Source organism: Alligator sinensis, unplaced genomic scaffold (genome assembly GCF_000455745.1).
Source record: "Alligator sinensis unplaced genomic scaffold, ASM45574v1 scaffold325_2, whole genome shotgun sequence".
Classification (NCBI taxonomy): domain Eukaryota; kingdom Metazoa; phylum Chordata; order Crocodylia; family Alligatoridae; genus Alligator; species Alligator sinensis.
The window spans coordinates 28,741-47,907 of NW_005843461.1; the positions used below are offsets into that span (position 1 = coordinate 28,741).

The following is a 19,167-nucleotide window of genomic DNA, read 5'->3' on the forward strand; positions in this document are numbered from 1 at the left end:
GTGGTCTCCACTAAAACTGAATTCTCTAAAGCAGTCTTTCTCCTTAACCATTTTTAACTGCTTCATTTTGCATACCTCAAACTAATTGGTCCTCATTTAAATTTTCTCCAAAGTGGCAAAATTGTGTTCCTTGCCTTAATCCACTTGCACAGAAAGAATTTCATTTTCTTTTTTATTCGCTTTGAAAAGTCAAAATGTTTAACAGTTGCTGTTGGTTTTAGAGAATTATGAGTTGTTAGAATTGCCACAATCTCAGAAAATATTTTGTTTCTGGTTTAAAAGGAGTTGTTAGGTTGCAAATGACATTATTATTTATCTACTGTTCCTGTTTATTTATATATCTGTCCAAGTCCATTTTCCCCCAAAATCAAAGGACATTTATACATGTGGTGCAGGAGTTGGTGGGGGGAGATACTTTAATTAGAGCAGGTCCAAGAGTCACTCTAATTAAAATGCCTATAGTGTCTCAGGTATCAGTGTCGCCATGCTTCAAAATGATGGCAGAAGTACTTTATCTAAAGCTCATCAAACAAGCTTTAAAGCACCCTACCACCATTTTGGAGTGCAGAGACATTGATACACGAGACATGGATGGCTGCTGGAGCACAGTAATTGCCACACTCCAGTAGGCTCAATTAATTGAGTCTTCTCCAATGCACTAGATTTACAGTGTGTTGGAGTAGCCTCCCCGCTTGTGTATAGGCACCCAAATATTTTAAGCCCTTTTTCTATCTGAAGCTTTAGTTTTCTTTAGCTTTCTACAGTCACTCTCTATTCTAATGTATTCCAGGATTAGGTTCCTATCCTTTTCATCAGTTGTTGTGTCCTTCCTCTCTACACAACAGTAAGAATCTGAAGAAATTGGTTGGATTAAAATATTTCTGTTAATTAAGAACATAAGCCCTAGTTCTATATGTACCCAGCCACCCTAGCAAGGTTCTGATAGCTTCTGCAATATAAGGTGAAGAAACCCATTAGAGGGCTCCTAAACTATTTAATGGGATATTTTAAATAGTATCCCAATTCCTGTACACTACAGATATATTTATTTTTCAATAAGCTTAGAATACTTCTGTGTTGTCATGGTAAGACAGCATTCAGCTCCAGCATCAATAATGCTCAGAACAAGAATGTCAGAACCAATGTGAGGGTGTAATTACATGTTAGAATTAGCAGGTGCTAATTCTAAGGAGTGTTAGTCTGTGTTAAGGTTAACTAGTGCTAGTCACACAATCAGGGTTAATACTCCCTCTAAAATGTACTGTTTCCCATTCAGTTGCAAGGCCAGCAGGAACTGGATTGGAGCATTCAGGGCTGGCGTGGTCTACAAGAGCAGGCAGGAAGATGGAACCCACTCACCAGCACCTTTGCCGCTCTCAGGCTGATCAGGGTGGCAGGGCAATGATGTGGGGGTCAGGGGGATGATGCAGGGCAGAGGGGGCAACTGGGGTGGCAGGAATCTGGGGACAAAGGGGGTGTTTTGGAGGACAAAGAAGCCATCAGGTCCCCACCCACTCAACTCACCACTTCTCTCTCTTGCTTCCCCACTCCAATCCTGACCCCCCTCAACCCTTTCCAATGTTCCCCTCCCCTGGCTCCTCCACCCACCCCACTTCACCCCCACTGTTCCCTCCTTCCCCACTCAGCCCATCCCCACCCACCTGTTGCCTGCCTGTTCCCCGCTGTCAGTCCAGGGCCATATGGTCCTGGATGATAGCTAGTCCACCTGGGAGCAGTGCCTCCTGGGATATTGGAGGACTGCAAATTGGTGGTTTTATCTCAGGTGAACACCCGGAAGCTAATTTAACTCAAATTAGGTAGCACAACTGAAAGATAATCCCTGCCTGAACTGGCATAACTTTGAAATGGGCACTTAGCACTTCTTAATGGCCCTTACTTCATGTTTTAAGTGCTCCTTACATGATCTAATTGTAATGTGTAATCTCACCCTAATACTAACTAAAGTAAAAACAAATTAATGATAGTGATTACATTTTAAAGACGAAATCCATTATTGTAATCAATTACTTCAAATCTAATTACATACAACTGTTTCCTGTAAACAATTATATAAACAGGCCCGGCTATGCAACGAGTGTTTAAAACAATATTGGTAATCTATATTTTTTCCTTGGGAGGATTATTATTTCATATGACACTACTAGGCAAAAACATTGAGCAAATCTCTATTAGAGAATTGCAAAAGGAATTTGTGATTAGAATTATCTAATAAAAGAATTTCAATAAAATATTTCTTGGATTGGAAAATGGAAATATTTAGGAATTCAGTCTACTACAATATGTTCATGTTATGATTTAGAAAGTATTATCTAATAGATTATTTACTGATATTCAGTTTTATGAAGACTGATACTATCACACCAAGTTAAGGACTTTCAAAATACTTTGCATTGCAGTGATCAATAAGGCATTAGGAGGGTTGTATAGTGAGAAAAAGATCTGACTTTCTGATAATGGTATTCCTCAAAGATTTGTACTTTACAATAGTTATGTATATTTTAAAAAGGGAAATACAATCCTAATATTTTTGTCTTGGAAGTTGTAAACGGGTTTTGGAATCACTTTGCAATATTGTATTATACATTATTGCTTTTAAAAGTTGGATTTTTTTATTGACTTGGTACAGTAACCATTTAGTAAAACATTTTGGTCTGCGTTGGGTAATTCAGACTACAAGAGTCAGATTAAAACAGCAGGGTTGCCAACTGTCTGTAAATTTACAGACAGTCCATAAAAATGGCTAGAAATGCTTGTCTGTAAAGTGCATAAAAACTGAGCTGCCTGTAACAAACTAAAAAACCATGAGCTTGATTGAAGATCTATCATTGGACTGAGGCTGGATGCAAGTGTTGATAGACAAAGCAGAGCAGCACCACCTTGTGTCTGAGCAGAAGTACAACTCTAGGTTTCTGGGTGGGGCCCTGAGCCAAATTAGAAACTTGATATTAAACTCCTAAATTTGAGCCTGGCCCTTGTTACTGCCATCCAGGGCCTGACTAAAGGGTTACATGTACATCATGTAAAATGTATGTCAGTAAAAAAATTGCAGATTGTCAATAAAAAAGAAGTCTTGGGTTGACAATCCCATCTGCAAAACTTTGTGTAAATTTGATAATAATTATAATATGAGAAGAAGTTCACGTGGGGCTATAGGCATTTTAACCAGCAAATGAGATGTAACTATTTAGACTGAGGTATTTGTGAGCTACACCAACTGATATTGTAATGCTCCCATCATATTAGCATAATAACAGCATCAGAGGACTGCTCCTATCACCACTGTAAAACACACATCCAGTATCACTAGGGTGGCCATCATACTGCGCAGTCCAGTTGTCCTCTGTCCTATATTGATACGAAACCAGATGCCTATTTTTCTCTCCAAGAGAAAAATAGAGGACAAGGACACTAGGTTTTATATCAATAGAGGACAGAGGATAGAGTAGCAGAAAACCAGAATGTCCTCTATGATGGCCACCCTAATTATCACAGATATCATAAAGTCCACATTATATCTCAGCATTCTTAAAATCACAGACGTACACACATGCCTTAGACTGAACTAACTATTCAATGTTTCAGCACGAGCAACAAAATAGATTGAATCTGAAGTTTATATGCCATGCCAGTCTTATAATTACATTCTGAAAAATAAAAAACAAAACAAAACAAAAAACCCTGAGCTTCCTGGCTAGGGTATCTTGCTCTTCTGCTTAGGGTCACACTGGGTGCATCTACATGTGCAATTCACATGTAGCAATAAACTCTGGCACAGTTTGCACCACAGTCAGCTGCTCCTGGGCACAGCCTCTTTACGTGCACCCTGGACCTCAGCTGTTTGTGCCAGGCCAGAGCAGCTCCAGGCTGACAGGGCCCAGAGGGTCAACCCCTGGCTCCAGGTGGAAGCAGCAGGCAATGGAGGAGCTGGCTGGGACACGAGCATGCGAACTGGCAGGCAGTCCCTGAGCTGTAGCATTCTCATGCCCCAGCCAGCCCTGGTCACAGTCTACACGGGCATTTGAGCACATACAATTACTCCACTGTAGGAAAGTACTTGTCCTAGACAGTACTGACTTATGGTGGAGTTAATTAATTTACTGCACCCTAATATGGGCTCACATGTAGACTGTGATGCTTTACTGGAGAGCTAATTAATCAACTCCACAGTAAAATTTGTGTAGATGCACCCGCTGATCACTAAGTTTGGGCTCAGGAAGGAATTTTTCTCCTAGACAAAGAAAAAAGGTTGGCATGGACAGTGGAGGTTTGCCTTTCTCGGTAGCATGGTCATGGTCTTTTTTTATAAGATCATTGGAGAACATACCAACTACTTCCCTCTCATTGCAATGAAAGAGCATTGGTAATCATCTCCCCTGATTTTATATCTGCAGCATCTTAGAGGGTGTTCCTGGAATTTCAGATTTTATCCCTTTTGGGTAAAGGTTTGAAGTAGCGATTTTGAAGATGTCTTCAGTTAACTGCTTGTGAACATTACAGGCTGAACTCTATAACCCAGGAGGCCACTTCTAGGCCTATGTTCCTAAAACAAAAAGAACTTTCAAGGACTTTTGAAAAGTAAATTACCCTGACTTTTCACATTATAAATGCCTTGTCTGGTAACTGCATCCTATGAACACTTTCCCTAAAATATCTCATTGGGCTAAGGATTTCATTTAATAAATGTCAGACAAATTACTACTGATTTGGCGAAAAAGAGGAGAGGTCAAAATGTTATGCTATAACAATTGGTTAAATCATTAATGCCAGAAAAAATGATCCCCCCTCCCCTCCAATATATATATATATATATATATATATGTATTAGTAGTATAATGTTTGGTATGCTGAATACTTTGTGTAAGTGAATAAACCAGCAATCAAATTGCATTTTAATGAGGTGAATAGTTTAGCTCCAGGGTTCAAAATACAGGGTGGGGGGCTTCCAGCTACCACCATCGCAGACTTCCCCCTTCCCCCCCCCACGAGTTCGAGTGTAATTCAAACCCTGTTTAGCTCTCTTTTTGTGTTAGTACCTAAAATGTATATGAAAGAAAATCTATTCCCTGCATTTTCAAGATAATGTGTTGGGGTTTTTATTCACATACATGTGATTGATAATTTACTCTTATATGGCTTTATTGTAAACAATAATATTGATAGTGTTAGATGTCTTTTCTGTGCACTAGTTTGAATATTCTGAAATTATTCCACATGTATTTTGACATTTCCATTTATTTGAAGCTCAAAAGTTGATTTGGCCCTTTTAACTGGTTTTCACCAAACAATTTATTTCTCTAGTTTTAAGATAACACATTTTAGAAGTTCTGGTTTTGGAGGCTTTAGAATCATTGGGCATTGTTAGGAATTTCTGCCTGATCGCACCATATATTGAATAAAGTGAGCATACAAGAACATTTCTAAAAATGCTTGTATCACGAGTTTACTGAGGTTGCTAGATTATGTCTATGAAGTTGCCTAATGTTTAAATAGTCACATGTTAACAGAATTACTTTGGACTGTAATCTTTGGGTTATGATGAAAATCTGAAGATAACAAGAATAATAAATGAAAAAAGTCTATTATGAAAATATAAAGGGATCTGGCAAGAGTAATACAATATGAATATGTCTGAGACTGTCCCGTGAATGAATCAGCAAAGACTGCATAAGTATCTATAGGAGAAATGTTATGGATAGAGAGAATGACTAGCTGTTCCTAGGTGCTGTTACAGCAATGGAATCCCTTTGCTTAATATTCTCCTGTCCAATGAGGTGGAATGTTTCACAGGCACATGGTTTTTGCTGCTTAAAATAACTTGGGACCTGCAAACTGACAAATGCTATTGCTCCGGTGGTGACAGGTTGTCTAGCTTCTTACAGCCATCCTCACTATAACTAAGGTTTAACTCCTTTTACCCGATGGACTTGAAGTTGCTTCTGTTCCTAAGGACCTGAAGAATTCCCGTGCCTCCATAAACTTTAATCTTATACTTCTGCATAATTGTCATCACAACTGAGTGCCAGGGTTGGACACCAACATCTGGAGAAACTGAAAAAGGTAATGTCTTGACTTTAGATCTATACTGTGTTTTGATAACACTGCACAGGTGCGCAGAGGATGAATGAACATGTATATCTGAATGCTAATTATTGCTGATAAGACATATATACAGAGAGCAGATCGCTTTTAAACCATCTGACTTAAATTACACTGATGTGTGAGTTAGAATGAAAGAGAAACAATGTCCCGCAGAATCATAGAAGTTGGATAGGATTGGTGGGGTTCCCAAGTTCCCTCAGAGCCTGTTCACTTCGCATAGAGTCAATAACAGATAATAATGACAGGAGTATTGCATTGCTAGGATTTTACTATCCTCCACCCTTTAACCATATATTAAAATAATTACAGTGTAAAATCCAGCCTTTAGTCAATATTCTTTGCATTTCCTTCTTAAAGAAAACCGAGACTAATTTAACATGACGCCTGGTTAAATGCTTTCTTTTTAATTTGTTTTTGTCACGTAAACTGACACTTCTGGCTATATTTAGTGTTGGGAGATCTGCTCCCTGGATTAACGTACACAACAGCTGCAGAAACAGTCCTGCTAGAAGGGCACTGCTCTTCCCCTTGCTCTCTCTCCTACTTTCTCTCTGCCTCACTCAAAGTTATTTGACTGTCAGTGGCAAATGTTTGGCCCAGTATATTGCTACATTAAGCAGTAATTAGAAGTACATACAATTTATTTTAAATAATACATAAACGTCTTTAAAGAGAGTGGAGTGGCTTTTGAGTTCATCTCTGTCACAAGAGAATCATGCAAATTATGTTAAGGGAACTAGATCATTTATCAGCAGATTTCTGTTCCTGTCATTAGGTTGAAATATACTAAGAAGTTCTTGGGTTTGTAAACTAAAACAAAATCAGCAAATGTTAAAGGATCTAGTTTCATAAACTTCAACTCTATTTTATTCCTTCCCCCCCCCCCCAAAAGTTTCACAGGGTCAAGATAGATTTTCTTTCCTCTTTCTTCACAGTGCTATCAAAATTAAATGAAAGGAAATGTATTTGTATTGATAACCAAAAGTAACTACTTATGTGGGTATTAAAAAGTCTTCTTCAGCAATAAGTTCAGCAGCAAGTATTTTTATCCGGTAGGCTGTCACCATTAAACCAACAACAGAACACAGTTCAGTACCATCTGCAGTCTGAGGTTTTGTTCCTGTGCATTCTTTCAGTGTTTTACAGTAGTTTGCTCTGGAACTGAAGGAATGTTTGTTGCCAACAGCTGACATTTAGAATTAGCAGGCTATGTACGTTTTTATAAGTAATATTATATTAAGATCATGTGTTTTAAAAATTACTTAGAGCCAGAAAGCCATAATGCTGTTATTGAATCAAAGACCACCAATCATAGTCTAAGTGATTAGCAAATCAACAGCATACCAATATGAATCAGTTTATTATGCTAATAAACATTTCATATGTTATGATAATAAGCAATCTAGCTACAGGCTCATTTTGTCTATTTTCAAACCCATTCAAATGTCATGGTTTGAAGGTGTGATTTGAAGTTGGGTGTCTGTGATTTAAGTTTCCTTAGGAAAGACTTAAAAAAATAAGGTGAAAAAGGCAGAATACAGCAGACAGAGAAAAAAACAAATATAGTGAGATTCTGAAAAAAGGAGAGAAAAAAGATAATGAGAAGAAAATCTGAAGAAAAAAAAAACAGATCTCTTCTCTCCCTAATAGTGCTCAGATTTCTTTTTTTCTAGAAAATATTGTTTTATTCTCTTATCTTAATATAGCATAAATTTAAATTACACGATTAAAAAAATTCTGATAACAATAAGCTTTTTTACCCAAAAGAATATGATAGCAAGTTTTCAAGGTGTCATATACCACTCTGCTTGCCCATCCTTCCTATAAGACAGTGGACAAAGCTCAGCCTTCAGATATGCCTATGAACTTGAGTGCAGTCAATCACCTTATGTGTACACCAGTGTAACAGCTCAGCATGTGATTTAAGTAATGTAATTAGGATAAAGTACTGTATTTGGGGTCTTAATCTGCCATTTTAACAGTGAACATATGCACTATATTTCTTTTTTTTTTTTTTAACACTGAAGTCCAAGGTCTACCTCCAGGCAAGATGTGAGACTATAGCTGTCCTCAGCGCCAGACATAGTGCCACTGGCAGAAATAATCTAAAGCAGGGCTGTAAAACTCATTGGGCCCCACAGGCCAAAATGAGGAGCTTCTCAGAGGCTGGATCTGAACCTCAGAATTTTTCAAGGGCCAGACAACCTGGGAACAGCAGTGAAGGCATTAATCCCTAAGGCTGCAGGAGCTACTGTTCTGATGTGATGATCGAACCCAAGGAGTTCTCGCTTCTGCTTCTGATCTCCTCTTTTCCCCATCATCAGTTTTAGTCATCAGGGATAATTAAAAACCCTGATTTTAATGGCAGGCTGGGTGTTTGTTGAGAGGGAGGAGAAGCCTTAATTCCCTGAGTTCTGTAGCTGCACTGAAACAGCAGGGATTAACACTGCCACTGCAGGGACTCTGGCAGCCTCAGCAATGACTCCCATAAAACAAATCTATCCTATGGTTGTGGGTTGTCTAGCCCGTAAGAAGTGCTGCAGGCAATATGTTACATACCCCTGATCTAAATGACTAGAGTACATAGGATTGAACCTAAATCAGGCCAAAAATTCAATAAAACATATGGACCAGAATCCTGTCTCTTCATGTCTGAGTAGGAGCCAAAATAAGAATGAGAAGTTTTGTGCCTCATAGTGCTTTTCCAGTTACAGATTTTTGTAAGTACACATGGCACCAAATTCCACTCCAGTTTTCATCCAAGTCTTTGAAGTTCATACAAACTACAGTATGAACAATTTGTTCCCCCCTGCTTTACCTGTGGCAGGCTACGGTGTTATGCCTTGTGCTTGTGTCAGGGTTAACTGTGTAGTTTTGCTAATACGTTAGACAATGGATGTATATAGGGTGATTTGGATTGGGATGATCCTGCCTCTGGCAGAGGGGCTGGGCTAGATACCTCTGGTGGTCCTTTCCAGACCTTTATTTTTCTATGATTGTATGAATTTATATAACTCATTCTTATGTGAGTAATCTTTGAAATATATAGGACTCTACATGTGATTCAGGACTACTAGAGTGCATCTACATGTTGCCCTACAGTGACGTAGTGGCATGCTACGTTGTTGTACAGTGTGCTATGGAGACATAGCAATCACATGGGTATACATGTGATCGCCAGCTACTTTGCTGTAGCAGTATGTTCCCCCAGTATAGTGTGCCGCTACAGTGATGTAGTGGCAAAATCTAACTGCACCTCACACACAGTACAGTAACCACCCATATGACACCATGCTTTAGTACTTCCAAAAGGCAATGTCACTGTACAGCAATGTGTAGATGCGCCCCTAGAGTCAATAAAAGCCTCCAGTATTGCACTGCACTTAGGGCCTGTTCCCAAATCCTTTAAAGTCAGAAGTTCAGACCTCACATCCCAGTAATGAAGGAAGACACCTGCTTGGGGAGGAACACCCCTAGCAGCCCCTTAAGTCAGCAGCCCTAAGCACTTTGTTAGCAGCCTTGTGATATTCTTGCTAATTTGGGTTCAGTTTCAGTTTGATTTTAACTAGTATTGCTCAAAAATGCTGTTTGCTTTGACATCCAAGAAAAGGCCCCAAGGAGGTAAAGATAAGTCAAAACAGGACAAGAAATTGTTTGTTTTTTTTAAAAGCAACACAAGTTTCAACTTCTAAATAAGGAACAGAATTTGCTATGAATGTTAATGATAAAAGTATTTTATCATGAGCACACTGTGATACCACAAGTGTTGTTCCTAGTATATAACAAGATGGAAGACGCATTAAAAAAGAACAACATAGAATAAGGGGAAAAATTATGCACAATATTGCTTCACGGAGGTTTGAAAGTTGTATGTTGCTGCTTAGAGCCCCTGTTGTAGCCTGAGGTAAAGGATCAGATGAATATGTATTCAACTGAAAGACTTAAACGTGAATAGATGTTCAGAGCAGTGCCCTATACCACAACAAAGTAATGTGTTAATGAGGATTTCAGTTTCGTTTGTGGGAGGGTAAAGTCAACATTTTTTTTCTGGGTTGTGCTTGGCTGAAAGTCCTTCTCTTATTAACTAAAGAAACAGAGCTCAACCTGGATAAATATAGATGATTATGTTGATGGAGGAGAGGGGGGGAAAGAGGTCAGGACAAAAGCACTGGATGGAGGGAAGCAAAATCACAGAATCAGAAAAACAGGGGCTGGATGGGACCTCAAAAGGTCATCTAGTCTAACTACCTACTCAAGGCAGGATTGTCATCTGTTTATACCATCCCAGACAAATGCTTGTCTAATCTGCACTTAAAAACCTCCTTTTGTAGATATTCTACACCTCTAGGTAATCTATTCCCATACTTAACCACTTTCATAAACAGTTCTTCCTAATATCTAATCTAAATCTCCCATTGTGCAGTTTACTATTACCTCTAGTCCTGTCCCCAGTGGACACAGACACATCCTATTTGTAATAATCCTTTTTGCATTTGAAGACCATTATCAAATCCCTGCAGCCTTCTTTTTTTAAGATTAATTCATCTGAATTCATCTAACGTTTCTTCATCAATTTTCTTATCACCACACCTATAACACTACAAAAAGCTATAGAAAAAACCCACTATTTTCAGGCAAAACCAGTGACCTTAATTTTCTAATATTCATGCATTTTTTTACCATATTTGTGAAACATAGAACACATCCAGGTAGGGGGAAAGAACTGTGGCAAAAGTGACATAAATTGCTTCAATAGGCAGCTTCAAGGTTCTACTATATGAAAATACATGAGTCTAAATATTAATATTCCCAGCTTTAAATTCTTTGTCAATTTTGGATCCTATTTATAGTCCTGTTCCATAACATAGTAAAACATTAAAAATATATTCTGAAATTAAAATTACTGTTACTGCATGCATGTCTTTTAACAATGTGTATATAGTAATTGAATTGTACATTCATTTAGCAGTGAAATTCCTGGAGGGGATACATTTAGAAAGACTTTTCTAACAAATAAAGATCTAATTGCAATAGTGCAAAACCTGGTCATTCAAAAATCCTAAGATAGCTCCCCAAGAACCATCAGACTGGCATAAACATAATGAGACGTTACAAAAATAGTAAATGTTGAATTCTTTGTATTTGTCTTTTGTATTGTTAAGGTTTTAGAGGCCATATTTTTCACTCTTTATAACCAGGTGAAAGCTGAGAATCTCTTATAAGATTACGCTAGGACAGGGGTGGGCAATATATGGCCCATGGGCCAGATCTGGCCCACCAACAGATTTGATCTGGTGTGCAGGTAGACAGCCACCAACTACTGGAACTGGCCCAAAGGCAGCCAGGGGCTCTAGCTGCCGGGTGGTGCCAGGCAGGCGGGTAGGACTGCTTGCACCCAGCAACATCAGGCATCAGCTGTAGACCCGGATGGGGCTTCGGCTGTAGCAGGTGGCCGGAGGCATCAGTTGTGAACGCTGCATGCAGGTTCAAGAGCCAAGATACAGAACCTGGCTGGTAACAACCACAGCCGACCCACTGCCCTCCCAGCATGGTGGAAGCTCCCACGTGGAGCCCCAACTTGGAACCTCCCAGTGGCATCAGCTGTGGACCCAGGCAGGAGCTCCTGCTACAACAGGTCAGTAGCAGTGTCTCTCTCCATCTCTTCTCTTCTCTGTCTCTCTCCCACTCCTTCCCTCCCCCCATCCAGATCCCAGCCAAAGCTGTAGTTTGCCAGGAGCCCCAATGCTCAGCTGTGAGCCCAGATGGAATTCCACATCTGGATCCACAGCTGAGCATCAGGGCTTCTGACAAACAATAGCTTTGGCCAGGTTCTGGAGACAGGGAAGGGGAGGGAGACAGAGAGACCAAGACTGAGACAGAGACTAAGACAACAGAAGAAAAGAGAAGAGGCAAGACAAGAGAAAGAGAATGAAACAGAGATGGATGTGGGTCTCAACAGGCCCCCAAAACTCATTATGTGGCCCCCCTCAGCCAAAATAATTGCACACCCCTGCTCTAGGTGATGGGGCTTAAAAAAACAAAATATCAAAAGATTCCCAATAAAATTGTGGAAATCAACCCTGCAATTGTACACAGACACAGAATTCAGCGTGCACAAACACAGAAGCCCGTTTCATTCCAAACCTTCACTTAGATTTTCTACAGTTGACCCCCATATCCTGGGAAGCCTATAGGTTTCCAAGTGGGTGCAGTGTTGTATAAGCAAATCTAGTCACAGGATGGGGTCCTAGATATCTTTTTTAAAAATTTAACTGTACAGTATATAAAAGTACATAGGGTTTAATTCTGCTCTCCTTCTGCTGTGTAAATTCACAGCGACTCTACTGAAGTCAGTAGAATTGTTTCAGATGCACATTGCTGCATAATTGATAGTGCAATTTGTACTCCAGTCATTAATTTCAATCACTAGTTTTCAATCTCTCTCTCCTTTTTTTGTGTATGTAGAAAAGTTACACTTAGAGGGTGCATCTACATGAGATGCTTTAATGCATAGCAAACTAATTTGCTGCACAGTAAAGCATCACCATCTACACATGCTCAGTAATTAGGGCGCAGTAGTCTAATTTACTGCATTGCCGGATAGTCCCATCAAATACAAGTGGTATCCAGCACACAGTAAATTAGCATGCTTAAACGCACGTGTAGATGGTGATGTCAGGATTAGTTTACTCCAGCTCAATTTATATTTAGTTGCATTCATTGGACGTGTAACGTGCCCAGAATGACCTAACTAAGTTTAAATTAATCTAAGTGCCAATCTGTACATATGTTTGGAAGAGTTCTATCAAGTAAAAAAAGCCAGCCTGATCTAACTTTAGTTCACATAAAAGGTGAACTATGTAGTTTTGGTTAATTCATGCCTGATCTAACCTGAACCTGTATACCAGCACAGCCCTAGATGGACATCCCCTGCTGCGGACCCACCAACCCTACCATGGACCTACTAGACCCCTCTGCAAACTTGCCAGACATGCCCCCAAACCTGCTAGCCCCCCTATAGCCCAACTTACTTAGATCACATTCCCAGTGCAACCGCCGGCACTGGTGAACATGTGCACACACAGGACCTGATCTATATTCATGAGGCTTAAAGTGAGCCATGTGATTGCAGATAGGATACCGGGAATGTGCATAAATGTTCACAGTATAGCCCTAGGGCTGGAAAGCCCAGCTGCTCACCCCACCCCTGGGGCTGTGCTTTTCTTACCACCTTCACCCTGATCGGCCTATCTTTAGCCCTCCACTCTCCAACTCCCAGATTGACAACCCACCACCACAGACAAACAAGTCCCCCAACTAGACTTCCTGATCTCACCAACCCCTACACAGGCCCGCCAACTCCCCTAGTCCTGCCAAACCATGACCAAACTTAAAAACCTCCTCACTGCAGACCTGCTTGCCCCACTGTTCCTGCAAACCCCACTCACCCATGGACTCATTAGCTCCCTTGATCCTACCAACCTCCCCCCCCACATAGACCTGCTAGCCCCGCTGATACCACCAACTCCCCAACCCTGTGGATCTGCTAGTCCCTCCCCCAATCCTGACTTACTTTGATCGGGCTCCTGGCACTGGCAAACATCTGCACAACCAGCATTCAATCTACAATCATGACACTTAAAGCTTCAAGATTGTAGATTGGATCCCAGGAACATCTATACATAGCTTTTGTTGCTTACAAGTGCTACACGCTCAGCTGCTGGGAAGGCTAAATACTTTTGTATTTTTATCTTTTGTTTTTAGTATTTTCATAATAGAGATTTAATAATTCAAAGTCTCTGTCTCTCACTCTCTTTCCCCACCCATAATACAAAACAATTTGCAACAGTTCAAAACAAAAATGTTGGTAAGATCACACACAAAATTAGAAGGAAAAGACAAATGTGATTTGTTGTCCAAAAGGTTTTGTACCTGTATATTTACATGCCACTCAGAAATAGTAGAAAGTAATATGTAGTGATGCTAAAAATACTTTTTACTTATTTACCAAGTTGTTACAAGTAGAAAATAGCTATATGTATTTTTTAGATTCCCAATCAAATGGCAATTATAAGTATTTTAATATGTGTTAGAAATTAAGCAAAGGGTGGGCTATATAAAAACACATTTATTCATAGAAAAGACTCTTGAAAATATAACTGAAGAAACAGATTGTGTACTAAATATTGACATACCCTTCACCTTTTTCCAGCTAGAGGCATTTTTTCTCCATCAGGAATTGCTGTAATCTTCCAAGCACTGAAAATCTCTCATTTTCCTCTGTTATGGCCAACATTTGGAAATTAGAGTTCTGTTACCTGATTGCTTACCTTTGCTATAGAGAACTTAATTCAGTGTTACTAAAATGTGTCTAAAACTCAATGAAAATCCATTTTCTTGTAAGTAATTTGCCAGGGTGCAAGTTAAAAATGGCTTATAATAAGACAAGAGTGGTGACCCAGCTCTAGGCTAACCTTTCATGCATCTGGAGTCTCAATTCTCTGTCTACCCAGACAGAGACACTGGGTCTACCCAGACCCAGACACTGCAACATATCAACAGGCAGTAACTGGAAGCAGAAACAATGGCAAATGTTCAGTGACAATTTCCACAAGGACAAGTGTGATCATGATGTTTAGATATAGAAAAAATTGCACATTACCTCCATGCCTGTTTTTCATAACCCCAAGAATGTATAAAAACCTATTTAATTGTTTAGTATTAAAGTTTTATGAAAAGCCAGTATCTTTAAAAAAAATGGAGCAGGGATGATTTATTTTCAATTTAATTAACTGAAGATGTATATAGTCTCTAATATAATTCATAATTAAGCTTTTTTATTTTTTATTCTGACATGGTAGCTACATAGAGATCTGAGCCAAAGCTGCCATGAATCATTGATTTCAATGCAGTAACAACAGTTTGTAGACAAGGTTCTTTGGGTAAATGCAACCCACAAATGCCACAATGGAAGGAAAAAGAGACAAGAGAGACTAGCAATTCCCTAGAAATTCTAGTGCTAAGAGATTTAAACCTTTCGTATCATAGTAACTGAAGTTAAAAGATACAGGCAAAAAATGAAAGTTTAGACTAAATCTACTAATTTTTAAATCAGACTGACCTCCAAAGAAGGTGTTTGAATGCTTCGCTTCCAGCTGACCACTTTACTATTAGATAAGTGGAGGAATGTTTCTCTGAAAAAAAAAAAACCCTGTGCTTGCAATATCAGGCATTTGAAGCTCTGTCAAACCAAGCAAAGAAAAGATGACCTGTGCACAGCAAATTCAGGAACTCCTTTTCTTTGCTGGGATTTCATTATTACAATTTTTTTTATGAGGCACCAGATTCTTTCTGTGACAACTAAGCAATTAATTTGACTGGCTTTGTGCTATATAAAATGTGTCGGTATACAAAAGCGTCATGGGACAGACACCTCACCTAGGAATCCCCTTGCTTTCTGCAAGCTGACATTTAGGTCAAGCCACTGCCAAATCAAACTGGAAGCCAATTCTAGCACTGTAATGTATCTTATCACAAAGGATGCTTGGCTAACAATGGAACTTTGGCAGAAATGTAGGCTCTTAGAAACTCAGAGCGATTATGCAGTTAAGAAACTGAACCAAAATTAGCAGAATACAGAGGAACTACCTAGTCAATGTGACTGGATGCTTTCCTATGCCAGTGGAGACAATGAGGTTTGATTTCTCCATTTGCCATCCTAAGTGGCACTAACAAGCCATTTAAATCAAATATGCACGTGGGGTTTTTTTTACTGTGATTTTGGTTCATTAAAACCTAACCATATTTTTATCACTCTCCACTGCAATAAATTTGTTAAGGTTTTGATGTTTCACTTACCTGAGAAAATCAAGACCACTCAGTACCTGCTAGAGCAGAAGTGGGCAAAATATGGCCTTGGGTCTTCATCCAGCCTGTGAAGGGATTTTATCTGGCCTACAGCAGGGCCTTTGTCCCTGCCTGGCCCAGGCATGGGGGGCAGCCTGAGCCATGGCATTTGCAGCCAGTCCTGCCACCCCTGGTGGGGCTGGGATGGTGTTGGGGCCAGACTTACTTCCCAGTAGCCCATGTGGTGGTGACTCCTTCCAGCTGCTGGCACCATTAGACCCAGCCCCACTGCCCAGGCAACCTAGCCTGTCTGCTGGGGGTGCCAGACAGAGCAGGTGGGCGGGGTCTCCATGGAGACCAGCCCGGGACCTGCATGGACAGGCCATGTGGCTGGTCAGATGGAATGGGACCATGGGCAGGCAGGGAGCAGTGTCCAGGAGTGGGACAGGTGGGCGAGGCTGGGGCCGGGGTCAGGATTGCAGGGCGTTAAAAATGGGAGGCCAGGGCCCAGGACAGAACTGCAATCCACTCTCCATACACCCCTGCAACAGGTGCCTGTTTGCACCAGTTCCCGCCCTGCCTACACATCCCGCTCCCAGACACCACTCCCTGCCCATAGTGCCACCCAGCTGATTGTGCTCTGGCCACATGGGTTCCAGGTTGGTCTCCATAGAGCCCTGGGAATTGCTGGGCAGTAACAGTGTGGAGCTGGGCCCTGGGGCAGAGCCACTTAGGGAGTTTTGGTGAGCTGTTGCAGGGCAGGGGGTGCTGACCCCACATGGCAGGAGGGGTGGAAGGTACTGACCCAGCCCCTAACAGGTCACCAAAATGCCCTAAGTGGATCTCCAGCCCAAATAATTGCCCACCCCGAACTACAGATACTCCCTTGAGCTGTGCATTACTAGGAGTTCCATAAATGAAATTAGAAAGCTACAGTAGAGCGGTATGGCTACAGCATAAGCTTTATTGATCACACCAGTGTTATATAGGTATTCCACACAGTACTTCCTACACTCCCAAAATTTTATCCCAACATGCACTGAGTTTACTGTAAAGTGTGGAATGGATCATGAAGGTCAGCCTTTTTTTCACTGTTCCGAAGTTCTGAAGAAAAAAATGGAGTTCCCCAGAAAAATTTGTGTCACATCCTAAACTGGGGACCTGACCACATGAGCCAGTAGGGGCATCTTAAATATTGACCCAGATCCTGACCTAAACTTTACAGCTTAGAATCCTATCTTTGCCATACAAGAACTAAGTGGTATCATTCACTATTACTAACCAAGTCTCTAACACTGTAGTCATTCCTCTAATGCAGTGGCTTTCAACCAGTGGTTTGCAGACTCCTGGGGGTGCACAGACTGTGTCTAAGGGGTCCACAAAAGATTACTATGATCAATAGAAAGTATGTGACTACCCACACTTACAATTCAAAGGGGTCTGTACCTCCATTCAAAATTTTTTAGGGGTCCACAAATGAAAAAGTTTGAAAACCACTGCTTAATGACCTTTTTGGTTGCTGGAAAGAAGCTTGGTAATAAATATATTAGTATTTTAGTATATAAATTAAATTTAGTCCTGTCCCCATATTCTGGCACCTTGTCAGACTGTGTGCTTGACCTCATTTGAAGCTGGGCTGTTCTCTTCTAGATGTAAAATCTGGACAGCTTTAGCTTACCCAGATAGTGTTCCTTACCACTTTGTTCCTGGTAGTGCTTAAGGTATACAATTCCTTATAAAAAAAAAAGAAAATAAACTGCACATCTCTTAAGCCTTAGATGTAACTTGGATGTCTGATTGTCTCAAGACAACCTATTGCTGAAATTCAGCATTGCTTCATTTGACTCTTGAAATCATGAGGCTCACAATATTTCTGATTTTAAATAGCAAAGTGCTGCCTCAAAGTGCAATATTTGACTAGTAGCCAATTACTTTTTTGCTAAAAATAGAACAAAATAATTTTCTATGCAAGCTGAACATAGCAAAGAGTTAGCTATAACTTCATGACCTTGCATGATCTCTAAAGAAAAATGTAAGCATAAAACAGGTCAGACTGACCTTTTATTTTCAGGGCCAAGTACTGTATGAAGTTATGCCTCACTGTGCTATCTCAGGAAGAATTCTGTGCTTCTATCCTGCTCTGATGAGTGGGAGAAAGTAAGTTACTTCATCCCTTTCCTGGGATATTGCTTGTATCCTTCCATTCACACCTGGCCATTTCTCCTGGTTGAGGTATAACCAGGGCAAAACCGTTGTTTTGGCCTTTCCCTGCTTGTAAAGAACACTGGTATATACCCTCTGTTGTCCCCCACATGTCTGAACTACCTTGCTTGGTCACATGAAGAAGCCCACCTTGATCCCTGTGTGCCAGTATTGTTGTTAGTCAAAATCTAGCCGTTAGTAGGGGTGTGTGAAACAGGCCCTATTCAATTAGGATTTGGATTCGGGAAGAATTAGGGACAGTGATTCAATTCATGGTTTCATAGTTGGTAGGGTCCGAAGGGACTTGAGCAGATCATCAAGTCCAACCCCCTGCCATGGCAGGAAAAAGTACTTGGGTCAAATGACCCCGGCAAGGTGTTCATCCAGCCCCCTCTTAAAGACCCCCAGGGTAGGAGCCAGCACCACTTCTCTTGGAAGTTGGTTCCAGATCCTAGCCGCCCTGACAGTGAAGTAGCGCCTCCTGATGTCTAGCCTGAATCTACCCTCTGCCAGCTTGTGACTGTTATTTCTTGTCACTCCTGGCAGTGCTCAGGGGAACAGGGACTCCCCCAATGCCTGCTGGTCCCCCCGACCAGTTTGTAAATGGCCACTAGATCCCCCCTCAGCCGTCTCTTTACGGAGGCTGAACAAGTTTAGGTCCCTTAGCCTCTCCTTGTAGGGCCTGCCCTGCTGACTCCTGATCATGTGGGTGGCCCTCCTCTAGACCCTCTCCATGCTAGCCACATCTCTCCTGAAGTGCAGCGCGCAGAACCGGACACAGTACTCCAACTGCGGCCTGACCAGTGTCACATAGAGGGGGAGGATCACCTCCTTGGACCTGCCTGAGATGCATCTGTGGATGCATGACAAGGTACGGTTGGCCTTCCTGACCACTTCCCCACAATCGGCCCATGTTCATTTTGGCATCAATAATGACTCCAAGATCCTTTTCTGCCTCTGCACTGACAAGAAGGGAGTTCCCCAGCCTGTAGGTATGCT

At 40.9% G+C, this 19,167-nt stretch overlaps 1 protein-coding gene across 1 annotated transcript in view; it reads left to right on the plus strand.

Annotated features, from left to right (window-relative positions):
- Window positions 1-19,167, plus strand: part of LOC102371196 (myopalladin-like) — a 122,411-nt gene that overhangs the window by 21,841 nt on the left and 81,403 nt on the right. The window contains exon 3 of the mRNA XM_025195307.1: window positions 5,882-6,078. The gene's annotated coding sequence lies outside the window, so the exon portion shown is untranslated. The remainder of the gene's footprint in view (window positions 1-5,881; window positions 6,079-19,167) is intronic.